The 14,174-nt window shown below is 41.4% G+C and overlaps 1 long non-coding RNA gene across 12 annotated transcripts in view; it reads right to left on the bottom strand.

Moving 5' to 3' along the window:
• Nucleotides 1–1,316: 1,316 nt before the first annotated feature.
• LOC105607625 (uncharacterized) overlaps nt 1,317–14,174 on the bottom strand; it is a 151,307-nt gene continuing 138,449 nt past the window's right edge. For 10 of the 12 annotated variants that reach the window (XR_003589483.3, XR_006060033.2, XR_009600935.1 and 7 more), the window contains 2 exons: nt 2,885–2,934; nt 1,317–2,714 (listed from right to left, as the gene is read on the bottom strand). This is a non-coding gene — a long non-coding RNA (uncharacterized LOC105607625). The remainder of the gene's footprint in view (nt 2,715–2,884; nt 2,935–14,174) is intronic. The other 2 variants (XR_009600928.1, XR_009600930.1) reach the window with 1 other exon arrangement.

The raw sequence follows: 14,174 nt of genomic DNA on the forward strand, positions 1-14,174 counted from the left end.
GACTTAAAACATGCTCCCCCAAAAGACATATGGGGATCAATTCTGGGTCAATTAAGTCAGGCTTTGATTTATCACATGGTGTCAGGCTACGTTAAAAAAAGAGAAAAAAAGAAAAAAAAAAAACAAGAAAAGAAAGTTTACCAAGGAAAAAGGATTATGAGGCAAAGGCTAAAGGTTTGACTCAAATTGGTTTGTTTCCAACTTCCATTTCTGCCAGTTGCTCTGCCCTCCCCCATTCTCCAAACAACTGTGATTCGCTGGGTTTTATCTGTTAGACAGTTTGCTGTTGAGGAATACTGAATGCAGTGAATCTAGGACTATAACCAGATCTGAAGTGACCCCCTCCCCTACGCCCAGGCAGCGGGATTTTCCCCTGGGATGCAGCAGAGTAGGGGTTAATAGTTCAGGCTCTGCAATCTAAGAGATCTGGATTTAGATCTCATGACTTAAGATGCATGTCTCTGCAATGGATAATGTTCACTTCAAGTGGTCCTTGTGTGGTTTAAATGAGATAATTGAGTAAGAGGATACGTGAAAGCACCGAGCTCAGCCCCTGGCACACCACAAGGACCCAGTGAACAGAGTGATTGCTCTCCCACTGGTGGACAAGCCAGAGGAGAAGCAAAACAGCCCTGCCCACCCCCATCCCCATGCCCCCAGTGCAGAGGGGGGCAAGGGTCAGGGGACGCAGAGAGGAGGTTGGTACCAATGACAGGGCTGGACTGGTGAACCCTAGCCACCAGTTAAGAGACCAATGGACTGGATGATAAACAAAGTATCCAGCTAATTTGGACTCATTCTAAGTACACTGACTGTAAACTACAAACCAACAGAGGTGCATACTCTGTTAGCAAGACCCCTCTGTCCTTTACACAGCTTTACAACTCATAGGTGAAAAAAAGGTTTTATATGCCTTAATCACCATATATTCGCTGAACATGTATCTATGTACCAGGCACTGTCCTAGGCACAAGGAATACACAGGTAGTCCCTCTAGATCTCTCAGAACAGTAAATAAACATCTACAGTCTAGTACCATACAAGTTCACAACTCAGACTTCCTGGAAGTTAGTTTACACAAACTGAAAGTGACACATCAAATATCCAGTATCACCATCAGGAGTTTACGGGTATGACAATACATTGTATTAAGGATGAACCATATAATTAAAGTCATTGGTCAGATTAGGTTTATTCCTTACTCAGGAGCCGAATAACAGTGTTTAGAAATTAAATAAAAAAGAATGATTTGAGAATTTTCATCAAATTTTTTAGGGACTGATATAATGCTCCATTAAAAGAACACTTTAAATCCATTTTATAGGGAACAACACTGTTTATTAAATAAGAGAGAAACAGCACTTACACAATTCATTTGACACACAGCACACAATGCTATTGATGGCACGTATTGGCAGCTTAATTAAGAAGTCTGTTGATGATGTTAAAGAAAAAAAAAGCTGGCACATTTTCAATTCAGATGTGGACATTACTCAAGACAAAGACATGTCTATTGTTGGCTCATAAATACTACAATGTGTCACAGACACTATTTGTGTCTACAGTCATATTAGCATCTTAACACTGGAAAAATCACGACTTATTCCCAGATCAGAAATAACATTTTGGGAAAATTATATAGTCATCCAACTCATGGAATACAGACAACAACGCAATGAATACTGAAATGGCCGAATTCTTACACAGAGCCTTTGCACATTCCTTGCCCTGTCTTGGGTCCATGAGCAGCACCCACAAGTTTAAGCCAAACCTTTCCCTTCTCTGTGCTAATAACTCACTCAGAATGGCAGGCCCTGAGGGCATGGGAGGCAGAGGCCTATAGAGACAACAGGTATAATTCACCTCCCAGCTCCCCAAGAAATGTATGAACACAATATATTTCTCCAATATACAGTCTACATCTAAGAGGGGAAGGATTTATTCAAATTTACTCCAACTATAATGTATTAATACTTCTAAAGCCTACTGAATGTATATTAAATCAATAAATTGGGTCCTAACTATCAGAAGACCAAAAAAATGGAATTAAGATGCCCTGAGTTACCCACATTAAGAGTTTTGTTTTGTATTAAAGAAATTTAGGGCTTCCCTTGTGGCTCAGCTGGTAAAGAATCCGCCTTCAATGTGGGAGACCTGGGTTGGGAAGATACCCTGGAGAAGGGAAAGGCTACCCACTCCAATATTGCTTCCTATTTTAGGGACACACTTAGGAGCAGAAACACCCCCCCCCCCCCCACAAAACAACTGTCTCTTGTAAATACATTCAAGGTAGGGACCACACCTTATTTGCCTCCCTCATTTTCCCTCCCCTATTCTGTACAGTGATTCACACATAGTAAGCACTCAATTAAGTTGAAAAGGCAATGAATGTCTCAATTCACTTTAATTTGGAGGGGTTGCATTGATATAAGAAACAGCTGAGACGAAAAGGATAGTTCAGCCTTTCCTGATTCCTGGCTGGAGAAGCGCACGGTCTTGAAAAATTCCTTTGCCAAAGCTTGCATTACTCTGGCATCATTAACTGCTGGCCACTGTGGCATTTTTAATGTCTTGATCTGTTTCCATTTTTTGCTGATGATAACAAGAAGACTCTCCAACAGTTGTCTTCCCAACAAGAAAATATGAAAGGTGATTTGAAGCCAGTATCCGGTGAGGCAGGTCTTCGGTCCACCTCCACCCTACAGACGGCACACCTGTGAACAAAATGGAAACAAATTATTAATCTAAGCCTTTCAAAGAACAACTTTTCAGAAGTACAATGGTTGGTCTTCTGCTGATTGCTAAAATTACTTAGCTCAACATTTCAAAAACACAGCCAGGATCTTTCAGGGTGATAATGTTGCTTAAAGTTTTATTTCCTTACCTTAAATAATGACTTTGAAATCCATGCCACCCCCAGGTGCAGATCCAAGCCTAATAAAATCAGAAATACCACGTTTGTGCATTTTGAAAACAAATGTTCCCTACCCAGGTAAAGATTCTGTGTGTTTTTCTTTGCTTTGATAAATGGCAATAAAACCTCTCCTGAGGTTCAGAGCCCTACCTCTCCGTGAACAATGTGTTCCCACCTGTGTCCCACGAGAAGCACCAAAGTGTCTGGCTGGGACACAACAGTTATACAAAGAGAAGCCCGTTGTGAAGCAGTGTGGGCAGGCAGGAACACACTTTCTTCAGCAAACCTCTGAACTAACCAGGTGCGTAGAAGCAGGACGCATGCACACGTCAAGGTCAGCTCTACGGCAGAGGCCCCGTGAAAACAGCCTGGGAGGATGCAGGCAGGTCCCGCCTTAGGCTTTTCAGTCATATCTATGCACGTATATGAGCAACACAATCTTACACCCGAAAAGAAAGACATCTTTGCAAGAAATGTTTACTCATTTACATGCTCAAGCGTGACTGTCTCTCGGAGACGTCCCACTGCAGTGGGATAGAAAGCCGACCAACACGCAAGTAAGCTTAGCCTTAACACATGCAATTTGTTAACTAATTTATTTATTTGGGTTTCTAAAAATTGGCCAAAAGTAATTGCACATGTGTTTAAAACACACTTCAGCTCATGCACAAAAATGTCATACTACATGAGCATTTAAAACCCACCAAGAGTCACTTCAGGTCCTCCCTTCTCTATTACATCAAACTTGTCACTGAAGCCTGTTACTTCTTAATCTGAAATGTCTTTTGCAGACCCCTTTTCTTCTGAATTGCTACTAAAATTCCCCTGCTTTGATAGGCCTATTCTCCTCTGCCTGGACTATGACAACCTCCTGGCTGTGCCTCTGTCTCCTCTGCTGATGTCTCAACTCCTTCTAAGTGATGCTACTTCCGCTGGGCCTCCTCTTCAGCCATTCATCCCAAGACCCCTGAGTTGGGGCCCTGGAATCTCCTCCTAGGAGGTTTAGCGTAACATCTGAAATGGGTGACCAATAAAGACCTACTTTACAGCCCAGGGACCGCTGCTCAATATCATGTGGCAGCCTGGATGGGAGGGGAGTTTGGAGAATGGATACATGTGTATGCATGGCTGAGTCCCTTCGGTGTTCACCTGAAACTCTCACAGCATTGTTAATCAGATATACCCTAATACAAAATAAAAAGTAAAAAAAAAAAAGAGGTTTAGCATAGCTATGACCTTCAGTCCATCAACAGGAAGGCAAAAGAGAAGCAACTCGGTCCTCCGTGGCCACAAATGTGCTGAATTGCACTGAGTTCACGCTAAACGGCTTAACCATCATTTTTCCTTTGGTCTCCCTACCAACCCCAGACACACCGGCCCAATCTTCTGAACTGCTTCTGCCCTAGCTTTCCCATTTCCAGCAAGGCCTTGTGCCTTTCCCAGAACCCAAAATCTACTTGATGGAGACCCTGATACAACTTTCCCCAGATTCTACTGCAGGACTCCCGGTGCTGGCCGGGGTTCAGCTGTGAATAGACTGCCCACTGCTATGATACCACCATTCCTGACTCTGTTATCTCACCTGCTATCTACCCTCTAGTTGCCCAAATCTCCTGCTGAATTGGCTTTCCACAGATCCAGCATCTTCCCTGAAACCATCCCAAGACCATCACATCCTCCTGGTCTCTGAGGACTGATCTGCTAGCTAACCCTAATGAAGCCAGGCTCGCAGACCCTCACACACCTCGTCTTCACTTCCTCCTGCTTTCCGGCAACCTGTGTTACTGAGGTCCTGCATAGGAACCCCCTTTTCCTAGCCTACACAAATTCTAACACTAAAATGTCTTTACAATATTCATTTTTTATTCATTCATCACTTACCAATTTATCCTCACTTCATTCCATTAAAAATGAGGTTGACAGTTTTAAAAAAAGAAAGGGAAAAAAACCTTACATGATTACCCCTGCCTGATTTTTGAAGTATTCCACTTTCCTATTTCATTTCATTTCCTAGTCTCCAACATGAAGTCTGTGATTCAGACATACAAGTCTACTGACCTCTAAGCTCATTCTGAGTCTTTGTTCGCCCCTTCTTTTCTTCCTTCCTAATTAGCTCCTTTCATCCTCTCACTAGTGACATGATCTAAGAAGCCTTCCCCAAGAAACAAATCCACATTGACTTATCCCTTATCTGGATTCCTCTGGAATGATCAATATCACACAGTTTAAGTGCTTGGTTTTCACTACATGTTTTATATACATTAGCTTCCCAGAATGTCAGTCTTTGAGAACTGGGATAAAGGCTGTGTCTTAAGAGTTGTGATGGAGCCTCCAAAGTACTTGACGGTGACCTTCTCACAGGAGAGCAAAGCTCTACTTCCATCTCTTTTACCCCTAGTCCACTTCCCAGCCCCACAGCCAAGGAGGGAAAGAGACAAGGTAACTGACTCAAGTTACTAGGTTCAACTAAACTTAAAAGGGGGTGGAGCTTTTGCTATATTGAGAAGAACACAAAGTTCTAACCTGCAGGCTTCTGTGGTTTCTTTGCAGTTACCTTTTAGGACTCACTCTGGACTGCTTCTCTCTACTTCCATGTGGCCGGTGAGGCAAAACAGGTCACTTCAGCCAACTACCACCACCACCCACCTAGATAACACCTAGACCAGTTCTAATTATTATTAAGCTGGTTATAGAAAAGGCAGAAGAACCAGAGATCAAATTGCCAACATCCGCTGGATCATGGAAAAAGCAAGAGAGTTCCAGAAAAAACATCTATTTCTGCTTTATTGACTATGCCAAAGCCTTGGACTGTGTGTATCACAATAAACTGTGGAAAATTCTGAAAGAGACGGGAATACCAGACCACCTAACCTGCCTCTTGAGAAACCTATATGCAAGTCAGAAAGCAACAGTTAGAACTGGATATGGAACAACAGACTGGTTCCAAATAGGAAAAAGAGTATGTCAAGGCTATATATTGTCACCCTGCTTATTTAACTTATACGCAGAGTATATCATGAGAAGTACAAGCTGGAATCGAGATTGCCGGGAGAAATATCAATCACATCAGATATGCAGATGACACCACCCTTATGGCAGAAACTGAAGAGGAACTAAAAAGCCTCTTGATGAAAGTGAAAGAGGAGAGTGAAAAAGGTGGCTTAAAGCTCAACATTCAGAAAACGAAGATCATGGCATCTGGTCCCATCACTTCATGGGAAATAGATGGGGAAACAGTAGAAACAGTGTCAGACTTTATTTTGGGGGGCTCCAAAATCACTGCAGATGGTGACTGCAGCTGTGAAATTAAAAGACGCTTACTCCTTGGAAGAAAAGTTATGACCAACCTAGATAGCATATTGGTCTGTCTATTCAAGGCTATGGTTTCTCCAATGGTCATGTATGGATGTGAGAGTTGGACTGTGAAGAAGGCTGAGGGCCGAAGAATTGATGCTTTTGAACTGTGGTGTTGGAGAAGACTCTTGAGAGTCCCTTGGACTGCAAGGAGATCCAACCAGTCCATTCTGAAGGAGATCAGCCCTGGGATTTCTTTGGAAGGAATGATGCTAAAGGTGAAACTCCAGTACTTTGGCCACCTCATGAGGAAGAGTTGACTCATTGGAAAAGACTCTGATGCTGGAAGGGATTGGGGGCAGGAGGAGAAGGGGACGACAGAGGATGAGATGGCTGGATGGCATCACTGACTCAATGGACGCAAGTCTGAGTGAACTCCGGGAGTTGGTGATGGACAGGGAGGCCTGGTGTGCTGAGATTCATGGGGTTGCAAAGAGTCGGACACAACTGAGCAACTGAACTGAACTGAACTTAAACTGTCCCTTTCTTTTTTTCCTTCTGCCTCATCTAGCCACTAGGAGAAAGGGACCAATGAGGACTATCCTGTGTGCAAGACACAATATTTCCAGGCAGCTCCACATGGATAGCTGAGTGTGTCAGAAACTGCAGTAGTTTTGGGAGAGAGGTGACGGCAGATGGTAGGGCAGCACCCAGCTAACAAGTAAGATCTGTGTATGTACTGAAGGTCTAACCTATTGTTATCTCCTCCCACTACCTGTAGCCCCAGGAGATACCCGGATAAAAGTCTGTGGGTCCATTTCACATAACTGCTAAACACAGTATATACTGAATAAATATTCATTAATTGATTTTTCTATAGTAAATATCTAAACTTTATCAGAAGAGACCAGGAATTTTGAAACCTTGAAGTTCTGGGTCACAGTTGTTTATGATTTATGTATGAAATACCTGCCTCACTCAAAAGCTTAAGGTAATTTTATTTCTATAAAGCCATTTCTCTACAAGTACACATCTTACAACATAGATCTCTGCGTGTGGGATCTTTGTGAGAGTAAGAATGCAGGCAAGACAAATTCTGAGGGTTTTGCAAGGCTTTCTGCCAAAAATTAAAGCAAGTGGCCTTGTTCTATTGTGAAATTTTGAATTAATACTTACAGATGATGACTAGAATCATGTAGAATCATGTAATATTCATGATATCTCACGTATTTTGAACATTTAAATATATCATGCACATTATATACATATATACTCATATATACATATATATATATATATATATATATATATATATATGCACATACCACCTTGATATACTACTTGGAAAGAAATGGAAAATGGATGCAAAGTCATGAGATCATTGGTCACTTGTCCAAGTCTGAAACAATGCTCTCAATTATCATATGATACAGAGATTGTCAATTTGTCCTGTAATATCCATTCTCCCCTTTTTCCCTTTATTAATAGAACCTCTGAGTTTTCAGATGTACGTGACCATAAAGATTATATTTTCAAGCCTTCTTGGCAGTTAGGTATGGCTAGTAGGATATGAGTAGAAGTTAGGGGTGCAACATCTAAGGAACGCTTTTAAAGCAAACTTCAGACATATGAATGAGGCTCACGCCGAGGGAAAGCATAATAGTAAGAGAGAAGTTTTACTTCTGCCTTGTTCAACAGCCTATGCATAAGCAGTCCACAGCTGATATGGCTGAAATGGCTCCCCTACTGTGTCAAGGAGCTCCTTCCAGCTTGTTTAAGTCACTGCATAGTGGAGCACAGGTTAGACCGCTGCAACAAAGTCAGCACCGTAATTCAAGCTCTGCCACTTACTAGCTATCCACCTTTGGACAAATTATATACACTCTGTTAACTTGTTTGAGCTTCCCTGGTAGCTCAGCTGGTAAAGAATCTGCCTGCAATGCAGGAGACCCTGGTTGGATCCGTGGGTTGGGAAGATCCCCTGGAGGAGGGCATGGCAACCCACTCCAGTATTCTTGCCTAGAGAATCCCCATGGACAGAGGAACCTGGTGGGCTACAGTCCATTGGGTCGCAAAGAGTCAGGACATGACTGAGCACAGCATGGCATGAACTTGTTTATTTATCTATACATACTTCATAGGTTTCTGTTAACAACATAAGGCTGTGTCTTTTTTTTTTTTTTTTTGCTTCCTGCTATATCCCCAGCTTCTAGCAGTGTCTGTATACAGCAATCATTCAATAAAAATTAGTTATTACTACTGTTCCTCTTGCTATCTAGACAAATAATGCCATAGCTTAACAACCAACCATTAGGTACTTCTAGTAAATATCTGAAATAATGCAATTAATCAACAGGGAGTACATTAGAGCAATCGCATTTTCTGGCCCAAACTTAGAAAACGTGGTCTGACAAAAGATTTTCTTTCTGACTTGTGAATTTATTATTGTGAAAATTTTTATATGTTAAACCATTGGTTGTCAATTTAATGAACTGACTTTCCTTATCTAAAAGTATCTGCTTAAACTGAGCAGCCCTGGAAAGTGAAAGGCATGTAGCCCCAAGAGTATTATTGGTTCTATCCCCTCCAGCTTTTATTACAAGGTTCCATTGTGCATACATGTGATGCACAAAAATACCTGATTTTTAAAACTCATTCAAGGTTGTGACTTTGTATTGTAACCATTCAGAATCTCCAAAAAAATAATCCTTTTATTTTCCCCAAGGAAGATGAACACTGCTTGCCTCTACAAAAATAGCATGGATAGAGTTTTCAGTAAAATACATTTCTCCTATTGAAGAGCACTTAATACACACACACACACACACACACACACACACACCCTTAGCTGCTTGCATTTCACCACAAGTGGTACTGTTTGCCAGTCATTGAAGTAATTCAGTCTGATCTGTTGAGATGATGGATTCTGACAAACTGTGTAAGCCTGTCATTAAGGGGAGGATAGATTAGAGTCTCCTTGCAGGACATTATACTGCTTACATTTCTCATCCACATAGCCTATGAAACATAAAGGAAAAGAAAGAAGATGGAAACAAAGTTGAACAAGGACATACTGCTTCTCTCACCAATGAATGATAGCTGATCACCAGTCCACACTTTCTACTACGTCTATGTAAAGTTTTAGTTTTAATATAAAATACCTTTTACAAAGAATGCAAAGATTATGCACAAAAGTGACTATGACATAATTTAAATCTAACTTGAGACCTTATGCCCCCACTTTTAAAATATTATTTTTTTGCTTTCACCCCCACATAATTAGCAACTCTCCTTCTCCATAACTTTTTTTTACTTACATACTTGAAAATTTCATCTAGAATGGAGATTGTCTCGAATGAAGTTCATTAATTAAGTGAACTGAAAAAGGTAAGTCTGAATTAATGAAAAGTCTACATAAGAACTACTGTCCAAAAAATCGTCATAATAGCAATCTTAGCTGATAATAGCAATATCAGCTGGTATTTGAGAGTTTACTACAAGAAAATCACTGGCTGAACACTTTATAAGCATTGTCTCACCAAGTCCTTATGAAAGTCCTGGAGCAGGCATTACCATCCCATTTTTATAAATTAGAAAACAAAACCTGAGAGATATTAAGTAACTTGCCTAAGGCCACATAGCTAATGAGTGATAGAATTACTTTCACACCTCAGTTTGCCTGGCTCCAAAGCTCATGTTCTTTACCACCACACCAATCTGCTGGGGTTTTCCTTTAATCAATTAGAATAATAAAGCAATATCTCAGATTAGGTTAACAAAACTCTGCCTTAGTGCCAAGGAACCCTGCATTACTTACAAAAATGAGAAGTATGTGAAATTAGCTCACTAATTATTTTAGATTGGTAATAATTATCTGCCACTTATGAAGCACATACCGGACACCAGGCACTTTACATTAAATCTAACCCTCACAGCAACCCCACAAATTAGATAACTGTCTCCATTTTATAGATGAGGGAAAAGATACTCAGAGAAGCTAAGTAAGTTCAAGGTCACACAGCTAGTATGTGGCACAATCTCTGTACTAGGCCATCTCCACACTACCTTATTGCCTCTTCTGCAAAGCTTCTTCTCTAGCATGCTAGGAAAGGCTGCTTTTGAAGTAGGAGTGCCATCCCCCTGGGATTATATGTACACTATTAGCTCAGCAAAGCTTTAGTTCAGAGACAATCCAAAAGTAAACTTTAACTCAAGCCCTTATTATCATAAATTCCAAATTTAGTGAGGTCCATGTTAATGAGTTTTACTGCATATAGGAAAGAGTTTAATAGTCACTTAGCCCTGCTCTATCTCCATGAACAAATCTGGAAAACCACACAAAGGTGAAGGAAGGAAAATGACCTCAAAACTAAAACAGATAAGGTGCCTGTAATTTGTAGTCCAGCAAAAAGTCACAATACATAGCATATGCCAATACCACAATACAGTACATATGCCAATATGTATCAACAAATGGAACCTTACATGTGTAAGAGCTCTATCCATCAATTAAAGAAAATTAATCCTAATCAGATGTCCATATTAAGGAATATAACCATAGCAAATCGGCAATAATAATTAAAAGTCCATTTCAAATCTCTTTGGTGAGCAGCGAAATGTCTAACATAGCCACGCTGCCTGATCCTTTTTGCAGTGTTGTACAAATGTGCAATTAGGTGAAAATTCCTGGCTGTTTAACATGGTCGTCTTTACCTCTCACGCTGCACTTGTTTCTAATGAAGACATGCTTCCATGTGCACCCTGAGTGGCAACAATGTACAAGCTGTGACAGTCAAGCACATGTCCACTCTGGGAGTCAAGTTCATAACACACAGAGTTTTTCCATAGAGGTCATCACAGTGTTGTAAAGATTTTAAACAAATCCTACCTGCATCAAGGGAGCTACCTAAAATGATCAGGATCCCAAAACTCTGTCATAGTACATCATGTTTTTTTCTTTTCTTTAAATCAGCTTGTAAAGAAGCTGCCACGTGTCTCTCTGCAAGGGAAACAGCCTTGAGACAAAAATGAAGGGCAGCCCAACTATTCATTCAGGCGTGATGCACTGTTGAACCAGATTTAAGTTCATGTTGTAGTCTGGCTAGACTCTCAATAGGTCACCTGCTTCCTAGGGATAGAGGCAAGGCTTAGAGACAGTGGGTCGGCTGAGAGCCATCTTAAGGGATAGACCAGCAGTCTCAGAAACTGAGTGAAGTAACCTCCTATTACAAGACACTAACTACCCTACTATGTGAATGTTAATTGATCCAACTATCTGCAACTGACATAACTCTGATAATCCTGTATCTTGCGATGCTTGACTGGCATGCAGACCAGGCTCACCAAAGTATTTAAACCTGAGGAGTCAGTCTTTCACTTCTAACTCACTCAGCCGGAGCATCATAACTATTACTTTTTCTTTCACAGTCGATTTCAAGTGATTACAAGGCATTTGTGACAAAGAGCATTGCTTCTCATTCTCTGAACTTTTCAAAGTCACAGTGAAAAAGAAAACATCCTTCCTGGCAGCATGTGATGAACTCTGAGTTCTCCCAGAATTCTTCCCAACTTATGAGTCTGTTTAGTGGTAATCGCTCAGTCGTATCCAACTCTTTGCAACCCCACAGACTGTAGCCTGCAAGGCTCCTCTGTCCATGGAATTCTCCAGGCAAGAATACCGGACTGGGTTGCCAGTCCTTTCTCCAGGGGATCTGCCCTACCAGGGACTGAACCTGGGTCTCCCACATTGCAGCCAGATTCTTTACTGTCTGAGCCACCAGGGAAGCCCTATGAGTCTCTGATTGTTATCAATCAATTAGATGTTATGAGATATATAGCAAGTCCACTTCCAGCAATCTTTCCTACAGAAATACTAACACGTTTCAGTTCAGTTCAGTTCAGTCGTTCAGTCGTGGCTGACTCTTTGTGACCCCATGAACTGCAGCACGCCAGGCCTCCCTGTCCATCACCAACTCCCGGAGTTCACTCAGACTTGCGTCCATTGAGTCAGTGATGCCATCCAGCCATCTCATCCTCTGTCATCCCCTTCTCCTCCTGCCCCCAATCCCTCCCAGCATCAGAGTCTTTTCCAATGAGTCAACTCTTCACATGAGGTGGCCAAAGTACTGGAATTTCACCTTTAGCATCATTGCTTCCAAAGAAATCCCAGGGCTGATCTCCTTCAGAATGGACTGGTTGGATCTCCTTGCAGTCCAAGGGACTCTCAAGAGTCTTCTCCAACACCACAGTTCAAATGCATCAATTCTTTGGCGCTCAGCCTTCTTCACAGTCCAACTCTCACATCCATACATGACTGCTGGAAAAACCATAGCCTTGACTAGATGGACCTTAGTCGGCAAAGTAATGTCTCTGCTTTTGAATATGCTATCTAGGTTGATCATAACTTTTCTTCCAAGGAGTAAGCATCTTTTAATTTCATGGCTGCAGTCACCATCTGCAGTGATTTTGGATACAAATGTAAAACCCTACCACTTTCACTACAGCACTGCTTGTAATTGCAAAAATGTGAAATGAGCTAAACGGCCAACAGTTGAAGAATGATTTCTTAAGGACCATTCAAGCCATAGACTGCTATGCAACCATTAGAAATAATAAGATAGGTCTCTACTGACATGAAAGGGTGTTCAGGGAAAAGAGGAAGGTGCAGAACAAAACATATAGTGTTTTACGACGGGAAAATACAACTGTGTATGTATATAAATAAATATATATGGAGAATATGGAGATGTATGAAACAAAAAGATCTGTTTTAGAGAAATGTAAATATATAGCTATGTATTTTTTATGTGATATTTAAGTAAAAACATTTCTTTTACATACTTACATATACACACATTTGTACATGCATAGAAACATCAGCAAGAGTAAGTCAGCTCAGGCTGCTGTAACAAAATACCATGACCTGGGGGACAGAAACAACATTTATTTCTCATAGTTCTGGAGACTGGGAAGTCCAAGATCAAAGTACTAGCAGATCTGATTCTTGGTGAGGAACTGCTTTCTCGCTTATAAACAGCCACCTTTTTTGCTGTGTCCTTACAAAGTGGGGAAAGAAAGAGAGAGAGAGGGACCAAATCTCTGGAAAGTGAGATCAGGAAAGGATGACTTTTAACTTTTCACTTGCACACATTATTGTATTTATTTAGATTTCTAAGCAATTCCCCAAAATTGAGATACCCTTCCTCTCCTGCATTCCAAACAAGTTCAGAAGTAGCACAAAATTTTAGATGAGAGGCTTGATTACAACCTGTATTACTGATTGAGACCAGGGTGAAGGAAGTAGCTTAGGGTGACAGCCAAACCAAGCCTAGTTGTCTAAACTACAAAACTGGGCCATCGCCACAAGCCAAGCCGGTGCTGGGCCGGGGTTCGTTAGAACATGGCTCTCAGTGGACAGGCCCTTCTACAGCTAGAAGGAGGGTGGCAGGAAGCTGAGCTGGCCCACTTACTTACTCCAAATTTACTAATTAGGGAAGTTGCGCTTCCTCTAGAGCAGAGTGAGAAAGGTGGTCTGCCAAAAAAGAATATAATCTCTGTCTGAGAGAGTAGTATTGGGGATGGCTCAATCTACTTTGCAAGAGGTTAAAGTGTAAATGGTGAGAAGACAGAAGGAAGAAAGTAGACAAGTCGGGAAGGATTGAAAGAAAGGAAACAGTAGGGAACTTAAGAAAGAGTTATTAAGGACGAGGCTAACAAGATGTCAATGTGGAAAGTTGAAGAGTCCATATAATTTATACCAAGAATCTAAGCACAGACAGTGACGGGACCATTTACACAGGGAAGGTGGACACCTCTTCAGTTCAGTCCAGCCGCTCAGTCGTGTCCGACTCTTTGCGACCCCATGAACCGCAGCATGACAGACCTCCCTGTCCATCACCAACTGCCAGAGTCCACCCAAACCCATGTCCATTGAATCCCGTTACTGAGACACAAATAAAAGGGGAGA

This window comes from Ovis aries, chromosome 5 (assembly GCF_016772045.2).
Source record: "Ovis aries strain OAR_USU_Benz2616 breed Rambouillet chromosome 5, ARS-UI_Ramb_v3.0, whole genome shotgun sequence".
NCBI classification, from domain to species: Eukaryota; Metazoa; Chordata; class Mammalia; order Artiodactyla; family Bovidae; genus Ovis; species Ovis aries.